Source organism: Ambystoma mexicanum, chromosome 8 (genome assembly GCF_040938575.1).
Source record: "Ambystoma mexicanum isolate Mex_15411 chromosome 8, UKY_AmexF1_1, whole genome shotgun sequence".
NCBI classification, from domain to species: domain Eukaryota; kingdom Metazoa; phylum Chordata; class Amphibia; order Caudata; family Ambystomatidae; genus Ambystoma; species Ambystoma mexicanum.
Window position 1 is genome coordinate 247,603,403 of NC_090929.1, and position 15,742 is coordinate 247,619,144.

Consider the following 15,742-nt stretch of genomic DNA (forward strand, 5'->3'; position numbering starts at 1 on the left):
GGTTTAGCTTATTCTTAGAGATTACCCAGCCATCAGCATGAGGTACTTTTGATCATTGTATTTTGGGTATGGGTGACATCTCTTAAATGCAGTGGCCGAGTGGGCACATTGTGACGTTGTAACCTGCTCTGTGAGGATCAGGTTGCTGAGGCAGCAAGGCACAAGTAAACTTTGCTTTTGGCATGGGGTTGCCACAAAGGGGGATCTGGTTAGAATATTAGCCCTTTGGAGACAGAATCACCTGCATCATTTTATGCACTAATACAAATCAAAAAAGCCAGGGCTTTGCACCCTTGCCAGATGGCAAGTCCTGTTATGTTAGTATTGTTATGTTACATGAATTTATACAGAGCACATTCGCCGAAATGAATCTTGGCGCTAAACCAGAAACAGGGATACCGAGAGGATTCGGTCAAAACAAGAACAAGGTTTTCAATGAACGTCGAACTGATAGCGGTTTTCATTGTCCCAGTAGCAGGCGGCAAATTGTTCCACAACTTAGCAGGGTCGATCGAAAAGACAGGTCCACCAACCCTGAACAGTCAGAGCTGTGGGACTACAAACAAACGAGCATCCAGGGATGCCTCAGAATATAAGGAACGCATTTCTCACTGAAATATTCCTGCCCTTGCCCATGAAAGGTCCGGTGGAAAATGCACAAAGATTTGAAGTCAACCCTTTTGGTGACTGGTAGCCACTGGAGAGGCTGTAGCACCAGAGAAATAGTGTGCACCATAGGGTGATCCTGTAGCCACAGGGGCTGCTGAATTCTGAAGAAGTTGCATCCGGTGAGCCAAGGAAAGAGCATTGCAGTAGTCAATACGGCTAAACACCATAGTGGCAACCACCCGCACCCGCAATTGTGTCAGGAGGTAAACCAGGACTTTGCAAAGAACTCTGAGGTGGTAATGACCTATCTGACAGATGTGATTAACCTGTCTTTCCATGGACAGAGATGAAGAAATCTTAGCGCCAAGATAGCTCAGCAGCAACGTTCTCGGCTTGAAAACAAGAAAACACGAAGCAACACAGGTTCGATCTTCGGGTCCGTGCTTAGAAACCTCTGGGTATTTTAAGTGCGTTATAAATATGCAACTAAGCCATATTCCTGTAACAACGCCTTGATGCCCCCGGACTGTGCTTTAAAAATGCAAATAAATACAATTAAAATAAATGTTTTACTACTGCAACGGGTACAGGAGGAACCCCAATGTGGGTGGATAAAAAGAGGATGTCCACAGGGAAGGAACATATGCAATAAAGATGAGGCCAACCACCAGGACCTGCATCTAATCTCCATTGAGCTTAAGCCAGTTGTCACCCATCCAGCGACCCACAGCCCCAAAGTACTTCTGGAAGCACAATGACAACTCATATTGGGGCCGATCAAGCTGAACAATAATCTGGGTGTTGCCAGCATATGACTATCATCAGCGGCCGTGGGAGCGGATGAGATGAACGAGTGGATGCATATAAACAATAAAAAGTATAGGAGACAAGGTGGATCCCTGGGGGACCCCAAAAGAAAGAGAGTGAGATAAAGAGTTGTAGAGTGGCAGAGAAATAGATTGAGACCCGTCAGTCAGACATGAGGCAAACCAAGATAGTAGAGAGCCAGAAAGCCCTGCCAAGGCCAAGCAGTGCAAATGGAGCCAGTGGTCGACCTTGTTGAAAGCTGATGATATATACAATAGGATCTGCACTCCCATCCCTCCTTGATCAGCCAGCCGAGATAGATCATCCATCACTGACAATAATACGCTCTTTGTGCCCCGACCCAGCCTGACTGATGGTCAAAAAAGTTAGTAATCTCCAAAAAGGAGATGAGAATAGGTGAGACTAAGGAATCAAGGAGTTCCATGAAGAAGGGAAGAACTGACATTGTGTGTAAGTTAGCCAAAGTAGTGGAATCGTGTGAAGGTTTTTGAGAAGGGGAATCACAAGTGTTTGCTTCAAGTCAGCAGGAATAGTACCAAAAGAGCAAGACAAGTTCACAGCTTGAGACACCCAAGTGACAACCTGTACAATTATCTCTTTTAGCACATATATAGGAATGGAATCAAGGGGGCACATTGATTTAAGGCCACTGGTAATAGATAACATTGCCTCAGAAGTGAACACTGGGAAGGATGGCCAGGAATGAAGAAAAGGGATCTCCTGTATGACCAGAGTAGAACAGTCCCTGCTTAATCGTGACAACCAAACTGTATTTTGTATATCATCGATCTTGGAAATGAAGAAATAGGACCGGGAGTTACAAAACAGTTGGGATTGAGTCCCTGCTTAATCGTGACAAACAAACTGTATTTTGTATATCATCGATCTTGGAAATGAAGAAATAGGACCGGGAGTTACAAAACAGTTGGGATTGAGTTGGCTCGGCCAGTATGTGCAGCTTTTGAAAAGAGTGATTGCATCAAGGAAAGAGGTTCCTTGGAGTGATTCCGGACAATTTCAACCTTATTAGTATAGAACATGCATTTGGATGTATGGATAACCTGATGATGTAGCTTAGAAACAGTAGCGAGCTGTGCCTTGTTCATAAGAGGTTTGCCACATGTGCGCGGCTTGCTTTTTTGAGTCGTAGAGCCCTGAGCTCATCCATGTACCATGGCTCTGAGGGTCGTATTGGGGATCTCCTGACTTTTAATGGGGCACAAATATCAGCGGCAGAACTAAGTACCTGAGATAGCAGAGACATATCTACTTGATGAGCATCAGCGCATTTGTCTTGCACATAGGAAGTGATGGAATCAGAAATAGCTGGACACCAATTACGTTTAAGAATCTCATGAACCTGCGGAACAGCATGCATGTCTTGTGACAAAATAAGGAATGGCGCAACTAAGTGGTCAGACCATACAACCTCAAAGACTGGGGCAACTGAAATAAGTGAGTCAGTTGAAAAGATGAGATCTAGGATATTACCTAATTGATAGGTAGGTTCAGCAACATGCTTCTTCAGTCCCAAATCCAACATGGCCTCAAATTATTGAGCAGGCGTGTTAGAAGTAGGGGCTTTGAATTTAATATTAAAGTCGCCCCCTATAATCAAATTGGAAAATGTTATATGAAGACTAGTTACTAAATCAGTGAACTATTCACAACATTTAGAATCATTACCACGGGGGTGATATACAATAAATATGTGCAAGGTGCACGTGGCGCACATGTTAAAATGAACAAAAAACATGCATACATTCACTGGATTACTTAAATTACCTCTAGGTGTAAGAGCAACTGTACTGAGATCATATCGACATATTAGTGCACCAGCGCACTGAATAATAATGAACAATTAGAGCAGGAGCTAAACATCAGTGTTTTTTTGGCAGTGCTTGCAATGTGATCCACACATGTAGGGTCTGCACATCATATATTGCAATGAATGACGGCAGCGGCCAGATATAGGCAAACTTGTGTATTAATGTAATTATGTATGTCTAAAACGGGGATTTTCGTTCCATTCTAACGCAAAATGCTGTTTGACGAACAGGGATTTGCCAGCAGAATGGAACTCAAATACCTGTGTTACACGCACATAATTCCATGAATCAGGGCAGTGCCTAAATTGGTTCACCAATTCCCACATCCACAAACGTATCTATGGGATTGGTGGCTTGGAAACTGTGCACAGCTCTTATCACTCTTTCTCAAATGAGTAGTAGTGGTGGCAGGGCTGTCAATCCAGCCAGTATATGCAGGAACTGCTCATCCCATCACTACAATATTTGGCAGTAGGATGTGCAAGAACAATCCATACTCTGCTGATTGTCGGAGGAGTTCAAGAAAACATAAATCAGTTATTGTCATATTATACCCAACTGTAGAAGGGACGAAAAGATGTAGGTGTTGGGGCATTAAACACCCACAATCGGTCAAGCAAGTTGAAGAGCATTCATCATTCGTCTATCTATCGACAAGAAATGTTCCATAATGGTGTGGTACACCTCTACCCTAGGGGATTGACGTTGATATCGAGAAAATGAGGTCCGTGGTTAGTAGGGTGGGGAATGGGTACCATTCTGCCCTGTGGCTTCAGCTTCTCCTCACCCGTTTGGGTAATTGCTCTTGTACTGATTTGCATCTTTTCAATTCAGTCACATAGAGTTCACTGTACGTGAGGTTAGCTTCAGCAGTTCAGAGGATTCCTGGTTCTTATCCAATCAGATAGCATGCAAGATTCATGTTAATGCAGCAGCATCTGTTGTGCTAGCTCTCCTGCACTACGCGTCCCACCCCATTGTGAAAAGGGTGACAAAACAAAAAGAAGGATGGAATCGAAAGAGGGCTTAATGCTAAGGTGATTGTTAAAGAAGAATGACTGACCAATACATTTACACATTTTGTTGTAGTGCAAATGTTGTGTATTTTCAAATAGTTTTCAATGTCTTTTTTTTAAATGTTGTTATCTTGTCTAGAACAAACGTATACTAGTTCTACTCTTCTATGTACGGTCAGTGCAGTTACTTGGGGTATGTTGCGAGTAGTAATGCCTTAATGGCATGAAGAATAGAGCCCTAGGGAACAACAGCACATGTGGAAAGAGAGGTGGCAGAGAGAAAGGAATCAAGTTGAACCAGGGACGGTTGTTCCAAGAGGAAGGAGGTCTGCCGCACGAGGGCCTGACCAGTGATGCCAAAGTTCACACTGAGACGGTTGATCAAGGTGGCTTGATTGACCATGTCAAAGGCAGAATAGAGGTCAAGGAGGATGAGGACAGAGTGAGAGCTGGAGTTAAATTTGCAGAACAGATCTTCATGGGAGTTCAGGAGAGCAGTTTCCGTGCCCCTGGCCGATCTGAAGCCAGACTGATGGTCATGGAGATAACCAGCAGATTCAGTGTGAAGGTTTACCTGAGAGATGGGCAGTTTCTCAAGCAGTTTGCCCAGGAAAGGAGTAACAGAGATTTGGCAAAAGTTGGTTTGGAAGGAAGGATCAGCAGAAGGCTTTTTCAGGAGGTGGTGCACAAGGGAGTGCTTGAGAAGTGAGGGGAAAGATCCAATGGCAAAGGAATGATAGTCGAAATCGGCAAAGGCTGGAACAAGAGAGACAACGTTGTCCTTAATGGTTCTGGAGGAGCAGGGTTTAGTTATTTGGATGAAACTTTCATTGACGGGACTTGTCTAGAAACATCATCAGGTGTTATAGGAGCAAGAGGGGAGAGAAGGAGAGGAGAGGGAAGGGTGTACGGAGGGGGCCTGAGAGCAGAAGAGGGAGAGAGTTGAGGAGAAGGGGATAGTGTAGACAGGATGTCCTGAGTTTATGTGGTGAAATGAATGCAGGGGGAACTGACACATTTGAAGGGCTAAAAGAGAGTCTGCAGACATAATTGCTCCAAGTGAGAATGATGACTATGATGACTATGAGTGGCACCACTATACAGGCAAACAGGGGAGTTGCTAGGTCTGGAAAAGACCCGGGGGTAAGCTGATGTTGGAAGTGTTGGGACCGGGGGCTAGCTAGTCTTTTGGCTGTAGCTCCTGAGATTCTATCAGGGGCTACAACCAAAAGATCAGGGGCTGTAGCCCCCTTAGCCCCCCCTAGCAACGCCCCTGCAGGCAAAGGTGAGAGTTTAGGAAAATTCATTATGTGTAAGAGCACACTTCAAACATTGCAATTTTTAAAAATGCTCTACGATCACAAGGCATTGCCAGGTTTCAGTCTTCCACATCCAGAAAAAACGACTCCAGAAAACATGCATTGGTGAAGACATCTGATCCATGGTTTGCATAGTAATGGCAAGTGACCTTTATGTTGAAACAAAGACAACAATAACATATATCAGTATTTGCCTGCACACATATGCTAAGTCAATGAGACCCAACAATTGGTCGACCCTTCTAGTGTGCATGGAACAGAGGCTGATAAAATGTTCCTCATGATAGTATATGCCAATTGATTTGAGATAGGTGTGATGTGTGTGCTTGAAAAACATTTTACGACTGTATGCAGAGATTACAAAACACCTGTTTGCTCTAACACAAATGGAAGATGACCATTAAGGCAAACTACAACTCCTTTGAGGAAAACCAATCGACGGGCCCCTGAACGTGTTCAGCACTCACTAAATTCCACTCGCAGGTTCCCCAAGCGTGTCTCATCTCAATATTCTCAATAATAGAAGAACTACACGACTTGAACTTTCCACCAGTCATCCACAGTATAAAGGCAGGCCTGGCACGATGGGACACCCTAGCATTATCCTTGATGGGGAGGATCAATGCCCTTAAAATGAATGCGTTCCCCAAACTAATATATAAAACTACGATGCTACCTATCAGCCCAACCACAAGTATGTTCAAAGAGGTAGACACAGCTGTCACTAAATTCATATGGCGTGGGAAGAAATCCCAAGCTCGCTTGCCCATATTGCAAGCAAGTAAATCAAACAGCAGGCTGGCGGGCGCCCTCTCTAAAGGCCTACTATCAAGCAGCACAATTGTGTTGGATAAAACAATGTCTAAATGCGAACGATAACACCAGCTGGAGAAACTTGAAACTGGCTCTGAAGTCCCCACTCACACCCATGGAGGTAATGGCCACACCGCTGGCCCAACTCCCACAGACGCTCAAAACGCACCGAATCATGGGGCCAACCATCCAACAGTGGCACACACTTTGGGCAGCACAAGGAGCTCCAACCAAAGCCGCACCACTATGGGCTAGTATAAGATGGGTACTGGCCTATCGGCAACCACAGCAGATCCATAAAAGCAGACAACAGGATGGGCGAATGCAAGGGTAATGGGCATCATAGAGTAAGGGTTATTCATAAACTTTCGAAAAGCTCAGCGCCTTCTAGGGCTAGGGAAGGCGAGTGGCTCTGCTACCACGCTATCCAAGCTACAATTCTCAGATACACAACAGCTGAGTCCCGTCAGTCCCACCTACAGTGTGAGAGAGAAATAGAACAAAACGCTGAAACATTCCCACAGCTCCACACATTCTATGCCATGCCCATCCCAGACAACAAAAACAGAATGCAAGCCTTAGCTGTACTATGGACGTAAGACCTAGGAATCCCAATCAGCAGTCCCGACATGCTCACATATTTCCAAACCATTCCAGAAGTCTCTGCTAATATTAAAAATAGAGAGATACAGTACACAATTCTCCACAGGCTCTACTATAACCCAGCCAAGCTCCACAAAATGGGCCTCCAACCCTCGGCTACAAGCTGGAGGGGCTGCAAGGACATATGGACAAAGGATCATTTACTCTGGTCCTGCCCCGCGCTCTCCCCCTGGTGGCTTGGAATACATAGACAAATCACTACCATAGAGGGGGCAGATTTAGCCTACACTCCCAGCACTATGATCCTGGGTGCTGACTGTGCAGATTGGCATGGAGACGCACTCACACACACGCTTATTATTCTTATACTATTTACTGCACACAAACTCCTAGTCTCATGCTGGAAAGCACCGTCACCGCCCTCCCACAAAGAATAGGCCGCCATTTTCTCCAAGACATGTAGTCTAGAATGGGCCGCCTTGAAGCGTCAATCCAGGCTCAACCCGTAGAGGGGGGATTCGATATGCAGAACTACTAGAGTCGTACGTTGAACAGACAAATGACAATCCAATCAGATCGACCAACACTAGGGAAAACGGCCCAAGGCCTCAACAACAGAACCACCGGCACACCAGTACGGCTAACATGACATGAGCACGTTTTAGGGGAGGGGGCGTCCTGGGGGAGGAGAGGAAGGTGGGCATTCAATATGTTTTGCCATCTGTTTTTCTGTGTTGCAACGACCTGCCGGCCTTGGTCTTTAAAACGGCACAATCGTTAAGTTTTGATATGTATGCCGGTATATATGTGCAATGCAACAAATAGCCTGTAGCAATCCTGTAAAGCAATACAAAGAGTTTGAAAAAAAATATTCGTGTTGACAATGGTGTTTTATGGACACAAAGCCACTCTCTCATCATGAATCTGAGTCGCTGTCCAGTGATGGAAGGAAACAGGAATATGCTTTTACACTAGGAACGGTCACTGCCTTTGAGCAAAGACCATTTCTCTTACTGTAGTTAAAAGGAAATCCACTTGAATTCCTCATTGCCACGGGTGCACTAGTGAATGTCATTAGTGGCATAGAATATGCATTGTTGTTCCAAATCCCTGTCAAGCTTTAACAGAGCTCTATCCAAATGGCTCCTCCTCTGCCCACCTTATGCAAACGTGTTTCCCCTGTATCCTGCACCTATAAAGACAAGACTGCACAATTGGACATCTATGTTATTCGTATGGCCGTCCTAGGAGGCTATATTTTCAGGTTTAAGTCAGCAATACAAATGTGTCTCATTTACATCATATGACTCGTGGCAGTTTATAGGTCAAGTGCAAAGGATATAGTAGGCAAACAATAGCCCTCCCTTTTTCAAGGACATGGAACAATGGAAGACAGACAAATCAAACTACATATTGAAGTGATGAAACTCATGCATGACACTAATGAGGCATCTCTCCATATATACAGCTACAAATATGATTCAATCCTGACACTATTCAACCAAAGGGCCCATACGGTTGGTATCTCTGATTCTTCCTGTGCCAAAGAGGGAGTTGGAAGAATGCATTCAATTATGTGCCGATGTGAACCCTCCTAATCAGTCATGCAAAGGGAGAGGCATCTCGTTCCCACAATGAAAGAAATTATGCATCTTCTGCACAGTGCTACTGCATTTCCCAAATTCGACTTAAATAAAGGATATCACCAGCTGGAACGCCATCTTTATCAAGATACACCACATTAGTACCCGGCGAGAGACAATCAGAATGCAACAAGCATTCTGATTGGCTCTCGGCGGGTCAGTACCTGGCCGAGAATCCTTCGATTCTCGGCCGGGATTCCAGCCGCCTTGACCTCGGTGGGGGCGTGGCTGCCCCTCAGCCAATGAGGAGGATCGAAGCGGGGCCATCCCCACTCCGAGCCTCCGCACGACTGAGAAGCTGCCCTCGCCCCCTGCCGGGGACTCGGGTAAGCTTTTTTTTTTCCTTCCTTCCTTCCTTCCTTCCTTCCTTCCTTCCTTCCTTCCTTCCTTCCTTCCTTCCTTCCTTCCTTCCTTCCTTCCTTCCTTCCTTCCTTCCTTCCTTCCTTCCTTCCTTCCTTCCTTCCTTCCTTCCTTCCTTCCTTCCTTCCTTCCTTCCTTCCCTCCCTCCCTCCCTCACTCCTCTCTACCCCACTTACCTTTTTGCTCCTGCGTCCCCGCTGGGCAACGATAGCAGGCTCCAGCAGTGTGGAGACTCGGAGCGGGCCATCCCCGCTCCGCGCCTCCACACGGCTGGAGGCTTCCATTGTCCCCCCTTCGGGGACGCAGGTACGTTTTTTTTTCTTCCCCTCCCTCCCTTCCATCCCCCCAACCCCACTTACCTTCTGCTTCTTTTTTTTTCTTTTTTTTTCGGGAGCAGACGCGCTGGAAACACTTGTGTTCCCAGCGTGTCCGCTCCATATGGCTGCCGCGGAAAGGGAAAACGGACTCTGTCTTCCCTTTCCTGGCGGCCATTATTTTTTTTTTCTTCTTTCTGTTTCGAAACGCGCCGAAACAGAAAAAAAATGCCATTAGCACCCCGATCCAACGGTCCGGGGTGCTAATGGCAATAAGACCCTCGGCGGCGGGCCAATACCGCTGCAGGTAATGCCCGGGGGCTTCGTTAAGAACCTCGCTACGCTCGGGCCTATAACTACGGCCCCAGGCATTACCTGTGGCGGTATTGGCCCGCCGCCTCGGGTCTTATTGCCACATTATTTGCAGCAGATCTGGGATTATTCAGGAATCAATTACCCTGCTTTGTTTTTTTTTCTGCTGCACAGATTTTTTAAATTCAAAATACACAACTTCGTCTGACACATCCCATCCCACAATGTCTTAAATACATTGACATCATTCTAGTTTTGTGTATCATACATGATGTCACCTTCAGAATGTGTTCAATTGCCTTGCAGGAGGCACCTCTTACTTTAAATACAGATATATGTGGATTCAGTAATCTACACTAAAATTATTTAGACACACATTGGGCCTCATTACGACCCTGGCGTTAAGGGTTTAACGGCGCCGTAAAAGTAGGCGTTAAAGTAGGGTGCCACAAAGGTACCTTGGTGCTAAGTACGGTGCCACAATTTGCGGCACCGTACTTAGCACCTTCCCCATTCCCATTGAGCACTATGGGGCAAAAATGGGAATGGGGAAGGGCCCATGTTGAATGGGGAATTACCGCCCCGCCAACCTTGGAATGGGGCGGTAATTCCGCCATTCACCATGGCGGACCCCGGCATGGACCATGGTGCTAATAGCACCATGGTTTAGCGCCGGGGTCGTAATGAGGCCCATTGACTTTGTTCTGGCCCAAAGAAAGTGCATGCATCCATATAAACACCTAGGCATACGAATGTTTCAGCAGCATTAACATTGATTGGCATGGCAAGTTGCTGGACACATTGGGCCTCATTACGACCCAGGCGGATTTCGCGGTGCTAAATGCACCGCGAGGCATGGCGGAAAGCCGCCGATAGCGCCATGGGGGTTGGCGGATTTACCGCCCCATTCCGACCTCGGCGGAGCGGTAAATCCCCAATCCCCATTCTGCCCTTCCCCATTCCCATTTTTGCCCCATAGGGTATAATGGGAGTGGGGAAGGAGTTAATTACGCCACCGTAAAATACGGTGGCGTAATTAACAACGAGGTCCCGTAGCGCCATGGTTTTCTCCGGCTGGTAAAACCAGGCGGAGAAAACCTCCATGGCGCTACGGGAACTCGTAGTATGGCGGAGAGGTACGCCATGCACTACGCTGGCGTAATACCCTCTCCGCCAGGGTCCTAATGAGGCCCATTACATCAAAGTTGTTGCCTCAATTAGCACTCGTATGTGTTACCTTAAAAAAAAAAAGCAGGCCATAAATGAATTTGATCCTTGGATTGCCGAAATTACTTTTGCCAAATACAGGAACACATTGCATGCATGTGCATGCAGCTGCATGCATGGCCAACTATGATTCCTAGCAGTCCAGTATACTCGCATTTGATGCTAGTGCAGAAGGGATAGGCAACATTTTGGCTCAACACAAGACCAGGATATATTCACAGTGATGCATTGTGTCACATGCAAGCCATAGGGTCAGCATGACGGAACATGCCTTCTACCAGGCAGAGATAGAAAGTCTAGCAGTGGTGTGGGCCTACAAGCATTATCAGTTATTTTTGTATGACAAAAGGTTGACAGTAATTATGGATGATCGAACTATTTATGGAAAGCATAATGACAAGATCCCCCCTAGAATTGCACGCTGGGGATAACACTTACAAGAGTATCAATGTTCTTTTTATTCTGAAATCTGGAAAAGATGATAATCCAACCGATTTCCTGTCCAGTCAATCACTTACTAAGACAGAGAATGCAGGACTTTGAAAGCCGAACAATATATAAACATCCTCTCATTCATAGATAGGGATAGATTTGAACCCCCTCTCCTCAAAAGCCACCATTTTCAGCTTGGGGGCCAACAAAACAACTGCACAAGAAGCTCCTTTTTAACTGTGCCTTTAATGTCATTGACTATATTTTCTCTTCCCTCATTCGCAGGTAAGGTTAGGTTCTAACCCCCACCCCACCACTTTGCAGCTTGTAGGCTCCTTCCAATCCCTCCCTGCAGCTCCTTACCCACATGATATGATACTGCTGCTTCAGAGACACTGATAAGAGGGCTGCCTTCTTATTTCCTATTTATAGCTGTTTCTTGTCGAAGAAACACGTCTGGGTTACTTTGGGAAGGTATTTACTTTCCGGAGGGCATCCCTTCACCCGGACATCCAGAGCAAAGGGCAGAAAGAGCTAAGGGTTGGTGTGTGTTATTCCCTGTTAGCCTCTACTAAGGGCAGACAGAGCTAATAGTTAGTACTAATATTTCGCTCTGTTACATTTTTTTGTTACTCTTGGTCCTGTTTAAGGGCAATCAGAGCCCAAACAAAGCTCACAAACAACATTAAAATAAAACTCCAACAGATAACTCCACTGAAACAACTATGCACATATACCTGCATTCTGCTCCACCATCGCTCTGCACTTGATCACACACATGAAATGAATGAGCTAACACACAGTGCCCAGACATACTCTTCCTAACAAAGACACTGATCACACCCCACCACACAGTCATCCCTGAAATGCTCAGCCCACACTATCCAATTTAACACAGAGACCACTAACACAAACAAGATGGTGGCATTGCCATCATCTACAAAGACACACTCACACTCGGCAACCGCACATACACTAATTTTGAATCTTTCTCTCTCTCTCTCTCTCCCTCTCTCTCTCTCTCTCTCTCTCGCTCTCCCTCTCTCTCTCTCTCTCTCTCTTTGTCTCTCTCTCTCTCTCTCTCTCTCTCTCTCTCACACACACACACATGCTCAATTTATCACATCCACACCCCACAGCTATCCACCTCATTTACTGCCCCCCAAAACACATTCTCAATTTCCACACTGTCTCAACTGACCTCACAACTAACACCACAGATGCCCCTGCATCAACATCTAACATGGCGATGTCATACCTGACAGATTATAGTGAGACAGAAACCCCACACTAAACAGTATCCTCACTCCACTCACTCCTTATGACCTCAAATAACTCATCGCCTACCCCACACACATAGCTGGCGACATCATTGACCTTTTCAAGACCAAATCATGTCTCTGTGGAAAATTATATTTGGATGCCATTATTTGATCACTTTGCAATCCCCTTCATGCTCACTCTTGCACACAAAATCCCCCACCTGCACACACCCTCCCACCCCAGCCAGAAGAAAAAAACCAAATGCATTACGAACACAGCATTAGCACCACTCATACCACTGTCTCTTCCTGACATACACATTTTCCACAACAATTCCAGTACCATCAACACAAAGGCAGGATAGCCCAACTCAAATCACAAAAACCCAGCAACCATCACCATATTTCATGGTTTAACACTTCCCTCCTCATAATGTAAAGCCAGATGCCAAGATGCATAGAAAGAGCCTGGATAAAAACCCATGCCTCACTACTTGGTGCAACATGAGGCATTGCCACATTTAATATGAAACAGCCATAAGCAATGCCAGAGCCAACCACTACCTCCAAGTACTCAAATCCATCACCAATTGTACACAGAAAGTATTCAACATTGTTAAGTCACTATCCAAACCAATATCCACACCTTTTTCACACTATCCACTACAGTGATGCAATATCCTCATGGACAAATTCAAATCTAAAATATATAACATCAGGCAGGCCCTCCTCTCTGCTGTCCCACTGCCACCTCCTACTCCTAAAACTTTACACATATGGAACACCTTCCACCCCATTGACAAAGACACCATATCTGCCAAAAGAAAAGCTGCACACGTCCTGAATGATGCATGTCCACTTCAAGCCACATCCAATTGCATCACCACCCTTTTTCCAACTGGTTCAACATCCTCAACTCCTGTCTCTCACATGGTGCTGTGCACTCCACACTCAAAACTGGACCGATCCATCTCCCTTAAAGAGCCATACTTTAACCACATGGCCCTGAACACTACACCCCCATCATTATCGTACCATACCTCACCAGAATCATGGAAATCTTAGGCACAACCCAGCTGCAACATCACATTACCACAAATATCCTCCTCACTCCCTTCCAATCTGGTTGTAGACCTCGGCACAGCACCAAGACTAATACACTTTGCCTCCTCAATGACCTTCTCATCATCGCAGACTAAGGGCATACAGCCCTGATTATACAACTTGAACTCTCTGCAGCCTTCAACATCATTGACCACACCGCTTCCCTGTAAGATCTGTTATTGATTCATTAATTGATATTTAAATATGTAACACTGTCTTATTTAAATAAAAGAAAATAAAATAAAATCAAAGATGGCACATTTGGGTAATTTGTGCACACATTTCAATAGTGCACTAATTTCAACGGTGCCACTGACTTTAGTAGAAATAGTGTACACCAGTATAAAAATAATGCTACCATTGCAGCACATACCAAGTGATGTGTGTGTTTTAACATACTGGAAGTGAAGTGTAGTTTAGGGTAAATGAAAAAGGGTAGGTTTCTTTAGGGGCTTGCAGAATTAACATATTACAATTGCAGCATGCACAGTGCTTGCGAGGAATAGAGCAGAACATAGAGAATTAAAAGCCTGCTTTGCATGATGTGGAAAATGTGAATGTCTTGGAAAATTAGGCCAGTCAGATAGCACAGTGAGCTGAGTGCTCGTTTCTGACATCTGTGCGCAGCCTGCTGACACAGGTTCAAATCCTGGCAGGGCCAACTCAGCCTTTCATCCTTCTGAGGCAGATAAATTGAGGACCTCACTAGTGCCATGCTGTGGGTTGATCATATCAATGGGTGCTTCAGATGCCCTAGGGTGTGAGGGGCTATTTATAAAAATGATATTATTATAAATGTCTATTGTTCAGGTAGTGTAAAAGCAGACAGAGAGGATGCATGTAGCATTTCTTCTTCCGTGCTCAGGAAAGGATGGGTGAAGTGTGTGAAAAGTCAAAGTGCTGAGCTAATGCTAGGAGACACTTGAAGCTTAAAGAATGTTTGTCACCTCTTTGCTGGCAGAAGAGGCTGGGGCAAGGATGTGACTTCAGCAAAAGTAGGAGATTATGACGTCATTATCTATATGTTTTGGGGTGAGTTTGAGAGCAGAGTATTTAAGAAACTGAAACTGAGAGGTGTGTTCTTTTGCCAATTGTTGCGTCATGGGAGAGCTGTGTTTGGATTTTTATGATCCTGGGTCTGGACAGGGGCTCCTCTGAGAGTTTTCCTTCTAAAAAACAGGGTTTCAGACTTAACAAGCCCTGGTTGCGATCAAAAGAAGTAAAACCTGAAGTGGTGTTGTTCAAACTCTTGAAAGGATTCTCTCGTATGTGGGTGCCCAGCCATAGCTGTGCTCTTGAAGCCTAAGGCATCGTGCCATGTTTGGCCGAATAAGCTGTAAAAACCTGCAGGTGGGCTTCTTCATGGATAAGGTTAATTTCATCTTCACATATTAACCATGATCAGCACTCATCTATTTGGAACAGTATATCCCCTTCTCTGAAGCATTCAAAATCCTAGTGTTTTTTCATTCCCAGTGTTTCTAAATATATATTTTGTCATATTCCCACACTACATCATTGTGACATTGTGCTTTTTAATTGGTCAAGTCTTTCCATTGCCTTGCTAATAGGCAGACACTCTCAGAATATATACTCATTCATTTTCATAGGTAAACATAATTCTAAACATGTGACAGGTAAGGGACCTGTAGGCCGTGGATGCTTTTGAATACACAATCATATTGAACTACATATATTATTGTTGCAATGTGGCACATCAATGCAAAATGGATGTCTGGATTCCTGTGATTCTCACAAATACAGGGATAAGCTGCATGAATGTATTGTATGCACACAAATATGACGTATTTATCAATATACAAGTGTTTAGAATTTTTAATAACCCTTCAAATATTGTGTTTAGACCCATTTGATAGAGGAGACATTCACTGTTGTAACATACTCTTTCCTTTGTTTTTATCTCATATTGTTGTGGGGTTGTGTCATACATTCAGATCTTGCAAGTGCAGTTATTTATAACATGCTTAATACCTGAGGTACAATTTTATTTAAGCACAGATTGGGGATTCAGAACCAGTGTTGCTTAGCATGGTCTTGCTTCAAAGACCCA